Below are 14041 nucleotides of genomic sequence, written 5' to 3'. Positions count from 1 at the left end.
GTAAATCATATTTTCCCGGGGCAATCATTTTTATTATTCCGTTACATACGACACAAAAATGCACATTTTGACTAAAAGAGCATTCATTCATTTATTTATTTTGTCGTTTTACTGGGGGCAGATAAGAGAGAGAGAGAAATTGTCGAACGAGAATTGGGAGGCGTTCCTGCACCCCCCCCCCCCGTAGTGTGGTCACTGCCTATGGCTATGCTGGAGAAGAATGCACCAATTAATATGCTATTAAATAAAACAGATACTTTTAAAACTTTTAATCAAATTATTTGTGAACTATGATTTAAATTTAGAGAGAGCAAATACCTGTTTAATTTAATTTGGATGAGTTAACTTCTGAAGCCTGCCATTTCCGAGCCTTCTTCCGGTGTAACTACACTGCCCTTTGAGCCGTAGCTGCTGCGTTCAGGTGGCGGAACGAGCTGAATACTAATTAAAACAAATATGTGACAAATATATATAAAAAATACAACGTGTTGAAGCTATTGACGGCGCCAAAGAAAAGACAGAAGATGAAGAACGTGGAGAGTGCAGTGATATTTTACGGGAAGCAGCAGGCACGTATCCAGGAATTCCTTGAGGGGGGAGGCTGAACACCATTTTTTAAAGGGGTATCACAATTGTATGTTTAAGGCCAGTGGTGGCAATTGGGTTCCAAAATGTGGGGGGGGGGGGGTGGACAAGGAGACAAGCATTAAGAGGCCATAGTGTGATAGTGTGGAGGCAAAAGAATGGGGAGCAACTGTCTCCTAAATCGTCGCCACTGTTTAAGGCTGTCATTTTAATCAGAACGTGAAATCGGGACATTTTCTACCACTCAACTCCTCTGTTTCCATGAATTAATATTGTGTGCCGGAACCATCTCAGTATGTATGTTTGTCCATTTCTTCTCATCAGGCATCAAAACATCTATGTACCAGAAGTGTTTTTACGAAGGTGTTACACATGCACGGAATGCACAATCCACTCGACAACGCAAGATTCAAACTGTGTGCAGGGAACTGGAATCAGACAGTTCACAAATATTTCTCTCTCATTCGAGCCTGAACACCACTAATGTGTCTTGTCCTCCCATGTTTGCAGCTCTTATAAAAGCCGAAACACACCAAATTGTTCATATTCATGCCTAAGCACTCGCACGCAAGTGTCCAAAATTGTCTGTTGAGTGTGTGTCGAACCCAGTAGCCTTAAACAAAAGTATTTTTTTATGCCATGAAATTCTCGGACTGCATACACAAAATTTGGTCCTGGCACAACGAAATCATCACTCAAAACTTTGATTTTCAGTTGATCTGTGCAGCTTATTTCTTTTTTAATAAATCGCTCCAATGCCCAGCCCGATACTGCCGAAATATTCACTTTAGAGAGAGAGACCTTCGATCTCTTCGTCTTTCCACCCGAACTACTCGTAGCACTACTCGAAGTTCCGCTGTCGTCAATGTTTTTAGCTTTGGGACCGAACTGGAACTAGTGGTAGACTTCGTTACTTTACGGTATTTAGTCCATTTCATTTTCGAATCAATAGATCTTATAAAGCAACCAATGGACACTGACTGATCACTAATCGACTGTATAAATTGTCATACTTACCTCTCAAGTCTCCACCTATTCTGTTGTACAGATCAACCGGGAAATTGAAGCCGCGTATTAATATCCTCATTATATTCTAGAACGTTTCGCAGATATCACGATTCGTAAATATTGCCAGTAGTTCGACTCCTTCTCTTTTTCAAGAACGTTCCCTCTCGCGCTTTCCAGAGATTAAAAAATTACAATGAATCCGAATCGCCCTACCTGCGGCGCTACCTTTGTTGTGCAGCTTCCAAATGCTGACAAGTCTCTTCTACATAGCGTTCAAGTTCGCTACGACAACACCGAAAGCGTAAGAAAAGTTTACGTGCAATATTATCAACAACAGGGTTATAGAACATTCTCCGTCTTGCCTTGATAAGTATTTCTCTCCTAAAATTATCGTCACATTATTCAAGAAGACAAAAACCTAATTTTATGTAGTGTAAAATGAAAACTTTCCCGGTGGGGGGAGTCCACGAGTTACGATCCCCACCTTGGATACGCGCTATAAACAATAACAGGGTCCGTAGAACATTCTCCGTCTTGCCTCGATAATTATTTATCTCCTTAAATTATCGTCACATTATTCAAGAAGTCAAAAACCTAATTTTATCAGTGTAAACTGAAAAATTTCCTTGGGGAGCGAGGAGTGGGGGCTCGAACCACCTGATCCCTACCTTGGATACGCGCTATTAACAATAACAGGCTTATAGAACATTCTCCGTCTTGCCTAGATAATTATCTCTCTCAAATTATCACCATATTATTCAAGAAGCCAAAAACCTAATTTTATCTAGCGTAAACTGAAAATTTTCTGAAAGGAGGCTTGAGCCCCCTGATTCCCACCTTGGATACGAGCTGTTACCAATAACAGGGTTATAGAATATTCTCCGTCTTGTCTCGATAATTATTTCTCTCCTTAAATTAACGTCACATTATTTTATTTGACACCACAAGAAACAAAAAATCTCATTTTATCTAGTGTAAACCGAAAACTTTCGGGGGGGCTTGAACCCCCTAAGCCCCCCTTGGATACGTGCCTGGGAAGCAGTCACGTTTATTACACCCTTACAATTACGTACAATATTATAAAGTTCTGCTTTTAGATCTCGCACAATGCCTTTTTCACAAAAATGGGCAATCTCGCATTTTTTTTATATCAATCAAGCTGTGATATTTTAGTTTTCTTCCGTTAGTTTTCTGATAATAGTTTTCACAGCTTTCAATAGCATTTAGGCATGATTTCAGTTGACAAGAACAAAATAATCTTATTTCAAAACATAGAGCAAAAAGAAATGCAACGCGCTTAAGTTAAAACTCCCTTACATTGGAAGCCTGGAGAGAACAAAACAGGGGTTCCATCGTAGCACGATTTCTTGAAAACCATTTTACACATTTGAATCAACTTTGTGATAAATTGATTAGAAAGGATGAATCTTAACAGTAAAAGTTGTAACTTTTCCCTTGCTACTATATTTTAGAAGATATTCGTTGTCAAATTTCTCAATATTTGCATAAGGAACCAGCCTTTTCCGTGCCGAGTGTTTCGATGGTGACGTCATGCATCCACGGACAACTGCGCATACGATCTGCGCCGCCGAACGAGCACCCCTGGGCTACAGGCGGGGCGAACGCAGGGGGTGCTCGTTCGGCGGCGCAGATCGTATGCGCAGTTGTCCGTGGATGCATGACGTCATCATCGAAACACTCGGCACGGAAAAGGCTGGTTCCTTATGCAAATATTGAGAAATTTGACAACGAATATCTTCTAAAATATAGTAGCAAGGGAAAAGTTACAACTTTTGCTGTTAAGATTCATCCTTTCTATTTAAATTATCACAAAGTTGATTCAAATGTGTAAAATGGTTTTCAAGAAATCGTGTTACGAAGGAACCCCTGTTTTGTTCTCTCCAGGCTTCCAATGTAAGGGAGTTTTAACTTAAGCGCGTTGGATTTCTTTTTGCTCTATGTTTTGAAATAAGATTATTTTGTTCTTGTCAATTGAAATCATGCCTAAATGCTATGGAAAGCTGTGAAAATTATTACCAGAAAACTAACGGAAGAAATCTAAAATATCACAGCTTGATTGATATTAAAAAATGCGAGATTGCCCATTTTTGTGAAAAAGGCATTGTGCGAGATCTAAAAGCAGAACTTTATAATATTGTATGTAAATGTAAGGGTGTAATAAACGTGACTGCTTCCCAGGCACGTATCCAAGGGGGGCTTAGGGGGCTCAAGCCCCCCCCGAAAGTTTTCGGTTTACACTAGATAAAATGAGATTTTTTGTTTCTTGTCGTGTCAAATAAAATAATGTGACGTTAATTTAAGGAGATAAATAATTATCGATGAAAGACGGAGAATATTCTGTAACCCTGTTATTTGTAACAGCTCGTATCCAAGGTGGGAATCAGGGGGCTCAAGCCCCCCTTCAGAAAATTTTCAGTTTACGCTAGATAAAATTAGGTTTTTGGCTTCTTGAATAATATGGTGATAATTTGAGAGAGATAATTATCTAGGCAAGACGGAGAATGTTCTCTAAGCCTGTTATTGTTAATATTGCACGTAAACCTTTCTTACGCTTTTGGTGTTGTCGTAGCGAACTTGAACACTATGCAGAAGAGACTTGTCAGCATTTGGAAGGTGCACAACAAAGGTAGCGCCGCAGGTAGGGCGATTCGGATTCATTGTAATTTTTTAATCTCTGGAAAGTGCGAGAAGGAACGTTCTTGAGAAAGAGAAGGAGTCGAACTACTGGCAATATTTACGAATCGTTTTATCTGCGAAACGTTCTAGAATATAATGAGGATATTAATACGCGGATTCAATTTCCCGGTTGATCTGTACAACAGAATAGGTGGAGACTTCAGAGGTAAGTGTGACAATTCATACAGTCGATTAGTGATCACAGCCAGTGTCCATTGGTTGCTTTATAAGATCTAGTGATTCGAAAATGAAATGGACTAAATACCGTAAAGTAACGAAGTCTACCACTAGTTCCAGTTCGGACCCAAAGCTAAAGACATTGACGACAGCGGAACTTCGAGTAGTGCTACGAGTAGTTCGGGTCGAAAGACGAAGAGATCGAAGTCTCTCTCTAAAGTGAATATTTCGGCAGTATCGGACTGGGCATTGGAGCGATTTATTAAAAAAGAAATAAGCTGCACAGATCAACTGAAAATCAAAGTTTTGAGTGATGATTTCGTTGTGCCAGGACCAAATTTTGTGTATGCAGCCCGAGAATTTCATGGCATAAAAAATACTTTTGTTTAAGGCTACTGGGTTCGACACACACTCAACAGACAATTTTGGACACTTGCGAGTGCTTAGGCATGAATATGAACAATTTGGTGGTTTTCGGCTTTTATAAGAGCTGCAAACATGGGAGGACAAGACACATTAGTGGTGTTCAGGCTGGAATGAGAGAGAAATATTCGTGAACTGTCTGATTCCAGTTCCCAGCACACAGCTTGAATCTTGTGTTGTCGAGTGGATTGTGCATTCCGTGCATGTGTAACACCTTCGTAAAAACACTTCTGGTACATAGATGTTTTGATGCCTGATGAGAAGAAATGGACAAACATACATACTGAGATGGTTCCGGCACACAATATTAATGCATGGAAACAGAGGAGTTGAGTGGTAGAAAATGTCCCGATTTCACGTTCTGATTAAAATGACAGCCTTAAACAGTGGCGACGATTTAGGAGATAGTTGCTCCCCATTCTTTTGCCTCCACACTATCACACTATGGCCTCTTAATGCTTGTCTCCTTGTCCACCCCCCCTCCCCACATTTTGGAACCCAATTGCCACCACTGGCCTTAAACATACAATTATGATACCCCTTTAAAAAATAGTGTTCAGCCGCCGCCCCGAAAGGATATCCTGGATACGTAGCTGCTGCTTCCCGTAAAATATTACTGCACTCTCCACGTTCTTCTTCTTCTGTCTTTTCTTTGCCGCCGTCAATAGCTTCAACACGTTGTTTCTTATATATATTTGTCACATATTTGTTTTAATTAGTATTCTGGTCGTTCCGCCACCTGAACGCAGCAGCTACGGCTCAAAGGGCAGTGTAGTTACACCGGAAGAAGGCTCGGAAATGGCAGGCTTCAGAAGTTAACTCATCCAAATTAAATTAAACAGGTATGTGCCCTCTCTAAATTTAAATCATAGTTCACAAATAATTTGATTAAAAGTTTTAAAAGTATCTGTTTTATTTAATAGCGTATTAATTGGTGCATTCTTCTCCAGCATAGCCATAGGCAGTGACCACACTACGGGGGGGGGGGGGGCAGGAACGCCTCCCAATTCTCGTTCGACAATTTCTCTCTCTCCCTCTTATCTGCCCCCAGTAAAACGAGAAAATAAATAAATGAATGAATGAATACTCTTTTAGCCAAAATATGCATTTTTGTGTCGTATGTAACGGAATAATACGTAAAAATGATTGCCCCGGGAAAATATGATTTACCCCTCCATCTTTACTATTGCGCTGTCACTAGCTACAACATATTTTGATTTCTATTGTTCCCACATATTTATTTTAATTTTAGTATTGTGAATCATATTCCACTGTGTTACCTCACGTAGCCCCCCCCCCCCCACACACACACGTACGACTTCAGTTGTAAGCTTGTCAAATATCCACTTATATCTTTGTATTCTTGAGCCATTTAAAAAAAAATCATTTCGCCCCTTCTTCTGGACTATTTCATAAGGAATGTTTTCCCACTGGAAGCCCCTTTACAGATCGAGATCCGTGGCTATAGCCTTCCCAAGCCAGCGTCCCCTCCAAATACTCTCTTGGCCTCATGAAAGACAAATATATGTATTTCTACGAAATATTAATTTGACTTGGCAGTTTCTCTTTTCGAACAGGAATAAGTTTTAAATTTTAATAGCTTATAAATTTACACTAGCAATTTTGAGTAAAGGTTTCGCGTAACCCTAAAAGTACATTTAGAGACTGCAAGGTCAACTCTCGATATTTCAGATATATTAATAATTTTCATCACAACGTCTCGCATTTTAAAACATAGATGCCAATTTCTGTTTATTTCCTTGTAATGCTGACCTCCGTGGCGAAATGGTTAGCAAAACGCTTTACGATGCCAAGTGTCCCCAGGTTCGAATCCCCGCCCGGGCATGGGTCTACTTTCCTTTCTTCAATTTCATCATATCATCACGCATCCTCATCTTTGCGATTAGCCATATGTGACAGATAAGCGAAATAAAATAAACTAAGTCTATTAATCAATTATTTTTTTAAACTCTTTAATTCATCTTTAGCATGCAACGTTTTTGTTAAAAATATATTACAATTTGTAAAATGACGAAATTCTAAAGGAGAACACGCAACTTTCTTTGTAGCGCATCGGTCAGAAAATTTCAGGAATATGGATTTTCAAAATACATTTTTTCACATGTACTTTGCCCCCTTTTGAAAGTAGCGCGTTTTCAATTATATTACTAATCATTAAAAGGATGCCTCAATACCATCTTGGAGGATGACAATTAATATTCCCCCCTCCAAAAAGTAATAATATACTTTCGCTCTCTGAATCTCCCATATAAATGCTAGGGGCCGTCTGCTTCAGCCGAGCTCACTGCTTCTCCGGTGACGTCACGCGTTCGTTCAAGATCGGCAATCTTCGGATGGCTTTACCTAATCTCTATATTCCTTGGGGCGAACGGACAGGCTTGTGTTGGGGCAAACGGACATGCATAAAGTGCATTTCAATTAAAGGTTATATGTATTCAGCAACTAATCTACATTTCACTCAAAATCGAAAAAGGCATGTGTGAATTGTATGTAATGCATGTTTTACCCTTCAGATGTATGCCTTTCTAAAATAATGTGTCCTTGTTACAGGATAGTGCGACATCGTGAACGATCCACAGACCGCTGTTCCTGGACAGATGACAATATGCAGAGGGCTGTTAATGCAGTACAAGATGGCATGCCTCTAGCTACAGCCGAAAGAACATTGTCTGTTCAGCGGATCACTTTACAGAGACGGGTGAGTAGCAACGTGCAAATTCCGAAATTTGGCCAGCACACTACGCTTTCAAATGCAGTGGAGGTACAACTGGTGGAGCACCTTCTGAAACTTGATTCTATAGGATACGGTCTGACCTATAAGGAACTCCGCAGTTTGGTATATCGGTATGCATTTATAAATGGCGTCCACATTCCTTTAATGATCTAGAAATGGCAGGGAAGGACTGGATACAAGGATTTTTAGCTCGTCACAAGCAACTCAGCTTGCGTGTTGCAGAGGCTCTGTCATATGCTCGCGCTAAAGGATTATCTAAGGCAAGTGTTAATATCTTTTACAATAATTTATCAAAGTTGCTAGACGAACACAATATGTGGGACAAACCTGCCAACATATACAACTGTGACGTGACAGGCATGTAACTGATCTACAAACCAAAACGAGTCATATCAATGCGGGGCAAGAGAAGTCGTGAGCCAAATGAATTGTGAAAGGGGAGAAACAATCAGTGTTATGGCATGTGTATCTGCAACTGGCCACTATGTGCCTCCTTTTGTTATCATGAAGGGTTAAAGATATAACGAGAACTATGAAATTGGCATGCCTCCTGGGACGAAAATAGTTATTTCGGATAGTGGCTACATGCAATGGGAATAGTTTGCTCATTTTATTAGTGTCAAACCCCCTGCTCCTGTAGTGCTCATTCTTGATGGACACGGATCGCATTGTTCAGATCCACCAACTCTGGAGAAGGCATTAGCCAATGACATGTACCTTCTGTGTTTACCGCCACACAGCACACACAAACTTCAGCCGCTTGACGTTTCGTTCTTTGGGCCACTTAAAACATTTTACAAGTACAACGACGGCTGTAGAGTTTACGTGCGAAGAAATCCGGCGAACGGTATCAATAAAGTGGCCTTTGGTGGCATTTTTGCAAAGGCTTGGAATCGTGCGGCCACAGTGGGGAATGCAGTAAATGGGTTTCATGCGTGTGGGATTCATCCATTTAATCCACAACGCCTGCCTGAGCACGCATTTATTCCTGGAACTGTCCATGAAGTGAATGATAAAGATCAGCGATCACCAGAACCTTTAGCGACAGACGATGATGCCTCATCCCAAGGAAGATTTCAAGAACTCAACCCCTTGCCATCAACTTCTGGGACCTCGAGCAGGAAACGAAAAACGGGGGAATCGCACTTATTAACGGATCCTTCTTTCATCGCTCGCCTCAAAGAGAAAAATTGACTGCAGCTAATCAAACAACAAGACTGGGAAAGCATGTTAAACGCACCGCAAAAGATGTGTGCCGTGTATGCAACGTTGTGTACAAGCAGGGTCAACACTGGGTGCAGTGATTAGTGTTAGTGTTGCCCACGGGACGAGACGGGACAGGCTTTTAAAAATTCGAGACGAGACGAGATTGACCATGTGTCATAAGACAAACGAATATTTTCGAGATGAGACAACATTTCCACGAGACTCCACGAGACGAGACAGGCCAAAGTCTCGTCTCGTGGGCAACACTAATTAGTGTGTTCTGTCTGGTTCCACGTAAAGTGCGTTGCAAATGGAAATGACCCATACTTTGTGTGTTCTTCTTCTGAGAGACATGACAGTCCATAAATGAGCTAGTGTCCATTTGCCCCGTCATGGTGGGGCAAACGGAAACTGCTACACACACTGATTCATTTAACAATTTGGAGGACAACGTTCATTATTTTGAATTATACATTGTACTATTTGTTAGCTCAATGTTCACACTTTCTATATCGACCATAATTGTAATTTTTCAATAAACAGTTTGATAGTTATTTTGCAATATATCCTTAGGGTGTCCGTTTGCCCCGTCCTTACCCTATGCTTCTGCAGCACTTATGTTACAGATGCGTCTTAACTGTGATTATAAGTGTTTCAAAACGGAAGACTCTCTGAAGATACAGGTTTCCCTGATGTAATGAATCTTGGATAAACCACGAGTCTAAACTAGCCTCTGCTGCATTCAGGGGGGCGCGAGGGGGTGATTGCGCGCCTCTTAATTTTCTTCCGCACCCCCTACGTTCAACTGAAAACACTAACCCTTAGAGTGTCATATTATATCATGTCGTCATATTGACCGCCGAATGTTAGATACTGAAGTAAGACCGTTATTATTGTATGCAACAGAGAAGAACTTTAAGAGAGTGCATATATGCATATATATATATATATATATATATATATATATATATATATATATATATATATATATATATATATGTGTGTGTGTGTGTGTGGGGGGGGGGGGTGTCGCGCACGCGCTTTTCTGCACTGGCGGCAGCCTCAATGAAAATCAGCGGCAGTTTTTTTTCCTCTCGTCACCATTGTTGTTATGATTATTTTCTTCTGTTTGTTTCTTCAAGTGGTATATTTGTGGTTTTCTATAATTGCCTATAACCTAATGTGAGTTATGCTTTTTCTTTCTTGTTCTTTATTGCATTGTTGATAAACGGTTTATTTTCCGCCTACTTGTTCTTTCTCTCACTGGAGCAAAAATTTCAGCTGCTTTCAATTTCATTTCAGTCAGTAACTTATGTTAATCAGTGGCGGCGATTAGGGTAGCAGTTGCGTCCCGCTTTTTGCTATTTTTGCTCCCGCACTATACTAAACCTTATCTACCAAGGGAAAGTAAACTGGCCTTGCCCCCCCCCCCCTTAGTTTTGAAAGGTTGCATGCGTGTCTAATGTTTTTCTTATTTTCAACATCGCACCCCCTAAATTTCTTTCCGCACCCCCTCCCCACCCCTAGATGATTAATCTTCGCGCCGCCGCTAGCTGCATTCCATTCATTGGACTAGCCCCTCATCGTTGCGATTTCCATAAGCAATGCAACATTTTTATCTAATAGCCACACCAAATTTATACATATCTTAAATACTGCTATTTTATACGATTTTCTGAAGATAATATTAGGCCTATGGGCCGTTTGGAATATCGGAAACAACAAAAATCAGGAAAAAAGTGTTTTCCCTTCTTATGAAGTGTTTATACTATAGGATATTGTGGAGCAAAGGGTTGGATTCCCGTTGGAGCCAAATAGCGGTGCGAAACTCGTTTAAAACTGTAGGTCAAGTCCCGATTAGTCTATCAGAGCAAAAAGTGAACGTAATACAAAATTTTAAGTCTTTCAAATCTTAATTGATGAGAACTCAAGATATACTGAGCTAGTATGTCTTTAAGCTTTGATTTTAAGTCCACTTTATGCACAGGAAGGCTAATCGGGACTGGACCTACAGTTGAAAGTGGGATCCGAACCACTTGTGCTGCCACCGGATATCGAACCCCTTGATTACAAGGTGACGACGTAACCACTATACCATTGGCGAGGCCTGGTTCGTGTGTCAAGTAGCAGTCCATAACAAATTCTAATAAATCACATTTAATGTGCCGTAAAACGTATAAATTTAGTTTCCTTTTTAACATAAATTTGAGATGGGTTAGAGCTCCATTAGTACCCCGTTCAGTACGCCAAGTCGCACACGTTTACGAGAAAACAACGTCATTAAGAATTGTTTTTACAACGTGTCGCGCGTTAATAACTACCCGTGTGAAAAATATTCATCGCCTCAAGGTCCTGTGAGAATTCCCTGCCTAAATATTTACGTACGGGTGGAAGTGTTACCTCACTCCTCAACCTTTCATTGAAGCCTGCCCTTGAACGAAGACATGCACAATGTGAAAGGCAGAAAAATGCGAGTTAACTTCACGTCTGCAATAACAACCGGGTGCTGGGCTCTTGCAGTGTTGAGAAAGATAAACACACAACTGCCCTGTGAAACCGTGCAATAGTGGCTAGGCACGCCAAGCTTGGATTCTGCTAGTGATTTAAGGTAAGAACTAAATCTGTAATGCAAATAACATTAGTAGTCAAAGTAGGCGGACACAGGTAGTGTTCAAGGGGATCAGTTATTAATCTCTCAGGAATGTGGCAAATGTGTTTACTTATTATTACAACTTTCCTTCGTTTCCCCCTATTTCACTGGATTTTCAATGAACGCCTTGTAATCAAGGAGTGCACATAGTGGTTGGGATCCCCATTATAAACTATAGATCCATTCCTGGTTAATCTGCCCGTCCATAAACTTGACTTAAACTTCAAGATTATAGATTTCAATTTTTTCCCCCGTGTTCTAGAATATTTTCTTCTTGATTATGCTTCAGGTTCTTGATTGATTGATTTGGTTTAATTTAATTCACTTTTCTGCCACTTTTGGCTAATCGCGACGACGAGGATGAGTGATGATATTATTAACTTGATGAAGGAACGCTCACAAAGAACGTCCTTAATCAGTTCAGGATTCAAACCCCGGGGCCCCTGCGCGCTGTGCTAACCCCTCTGACGCCGAGGTCGGCTACTTCCTGCTCTTGAGTATATATTTTATCTAATACATTTTCTCTTCGGTTTAAGGCTTCCTTTTCTACTATATGCCTTTTCCTCCCTGTCGAAGTTCTATTATTTATATTTATTTATCACTGTAGTTTTTAAAATTTCTCTCTGTATCTATTTATTCATATTATTCACCCATATATGCACACACACACACAAACATATGTATTAATATGTATCACTCGCTTTTATTTATATTTCTCTCCCCCCCCCCTCTCTAGGGTGTAAGGTGTGACCCTTTGTGAAGACACCTATCTTCCATGTACTACACTCTGGACTTCATTTTGAAGACTAGTAAGGCTTTGGCATATGGACCCACAGCCAATATAATCCAATATGAGCCTTCGGCTGTATCGTGCTGTACATGTTTGTGATTGTCCCTTCATCCACGTCGCGATTAGTTATTAGTTAAAGAAAAGCGACGTAAAATAAAATAAATGAATGAGATACATCTCTCTCTCTTTCTCTCTGCTTCTCTGTTTTATATTTTTATTTTACTATCAATATTGGCACAGTATATCACACTTGCGAATGAGAACACAACTTGTTTGATTTTGGCCCTCTTAGAAAACTTTTCTGTGGGTACCCATTGTAGATAATTCGTTAGATTCTTCTAGTCCAATGCATAAACTTGTTAACCCAACTTTTCACCTCCCTCAGGAAGAGTGATGCAATACCAATTATGGCTAATCTCTATAACTCTTCCGTACAATAGCCGTCCCAGATATATTTTTCAAAAGTTTTATTACGGTAGAATTTAAAGTCCACAATCCTGAAACTCGCTGACCGATTTTACTCAATGCAATAACAGACCAATCCTTCGAGGGAAAATTCATCTCGAGAACTCTAATTTATGGTAGTTAGTGTGGTCACTGGCATATTTTCTTTCAACTTTACCCACCAAACAAGAAGAATTCGTGAAAGTTAAAGAAAAACTTCCGGTTATAAGAATCGCAATGTTTGGAAAATTTTCATGGAGCAATTTAGCCTCTTCTGAATTTTTATTCATGTACGTTTGAACAAACTAACTCAATAACATGGAAGGTAAATAAGAAAGTGGTTTATCCACAATATCCCTCTCAAAATTTTCCTTATTCCCCAATTTCTTTCACAAAAGCTCAATTTTGACGCAAAATTTACCTCTAAATCCCCTCAAAATCGACTGTATAGTATACGCAATAAGAAATTCTGGATAAATCCCCTGAAAATGTAAAGTTTTGATCTAGTTTCCGTAATTATGTTTGGTTGTCTAGATCGAGTTGGTATCTATTTCTTTCTATTTTGGTTTTTGGTCGCCTTTCTATCTCTCTAGGTCAAGGCCGGACTGGCCCAGCGAACAAAATCGCGGTGCGCCCTCTCAGCACCCTTCCAATAACACACATTCGGCGCCTTTTTGTCCTAATGTTCACTATCGGTCACAAATATAGCAGTTTCCTCATGTCTACTCTTAGTATTTGAAATATCTGTGTACCAATTCAACCATTTTTGTAATACTGGGCCACTGCAATCAACGATTTCTTGGGGACGACCTTTTGAGGAAAATTGCCATCACCCTCTTGGCATTCCCAGTCCGGCCCTGTTCTAGACTAACCGCAACGATAAAAAAAATAATGATGAATTGATGATAGAGATGATGGGACAAACACATATCCATGTCTTACCACTGGTATTATAATATTGGAATGTTACTTAACTGTACGTTATTTGTTAATCATTGGCAAGGTTCTTGATCTCTTATGACAATAATGAAGAATGAGATTATTCGAAAGGGATTGACACATTTTATCGACACCAAACGCTACACCCAGAGATCATACTCTTCAAAATCTTCTTGACGGTGCTTCAAATCAACACATAACTGAGGGCAGATAAGAAGGGTTCGCTCATAGAACCCCACCCCGCCTTTCCCATGTGATTAAAGGTCGGTCTTAACTCTTCTTGGGTTGTGACCCGGAAGTTGCGTGAGCACGAGATAGATATATGTGGGTAAGATATCTGGAACTATAGAGTATCAGCTGGAATATT

General features: G+C 40.1%; 1 protein-coding gene across 1 annotated transcript in view; it reads left to right on the top strand.

The window, feature by feature from the left end:
* The first annotated feature begins 11336 nt into the window (after nt 1–11336).
* The window catches only part of LOC145987680 (motile sperm domain-containing protein 2-like), a 106521-nt gene continuing 103816 nt past the window's right edge, over nt 11337–14041 (top strand). The window contains exon 1 of the mRNA XM_083122219.1: nt 11337–11459. The gene's annotated coding sequence lies outside the window, so the exon portion shown is untranslated. The remainder of the gene's footprint in view (nt 11460–14041) is intronic.

This window comes from Lepisma saccharinum, chromosome 5 (genome assembly GCF_977018435.1).
Source record: "Lepisma saccharinum chromosome 5, izLepSacc3.1, whole genome shotgun sequence".
NCBI classification, from domain to species: Eukaryota; Metazoa; Arthropoda; class Insecta; order Zygentoma; family Lepismatidae; genus Lepisma; species Lepisma saccharinum.
The sequence above is the reverse complement of the archived record's forward strand: the minus strand, read 5'-3'. Positions and strand labels throughout refer to the sequence as shown.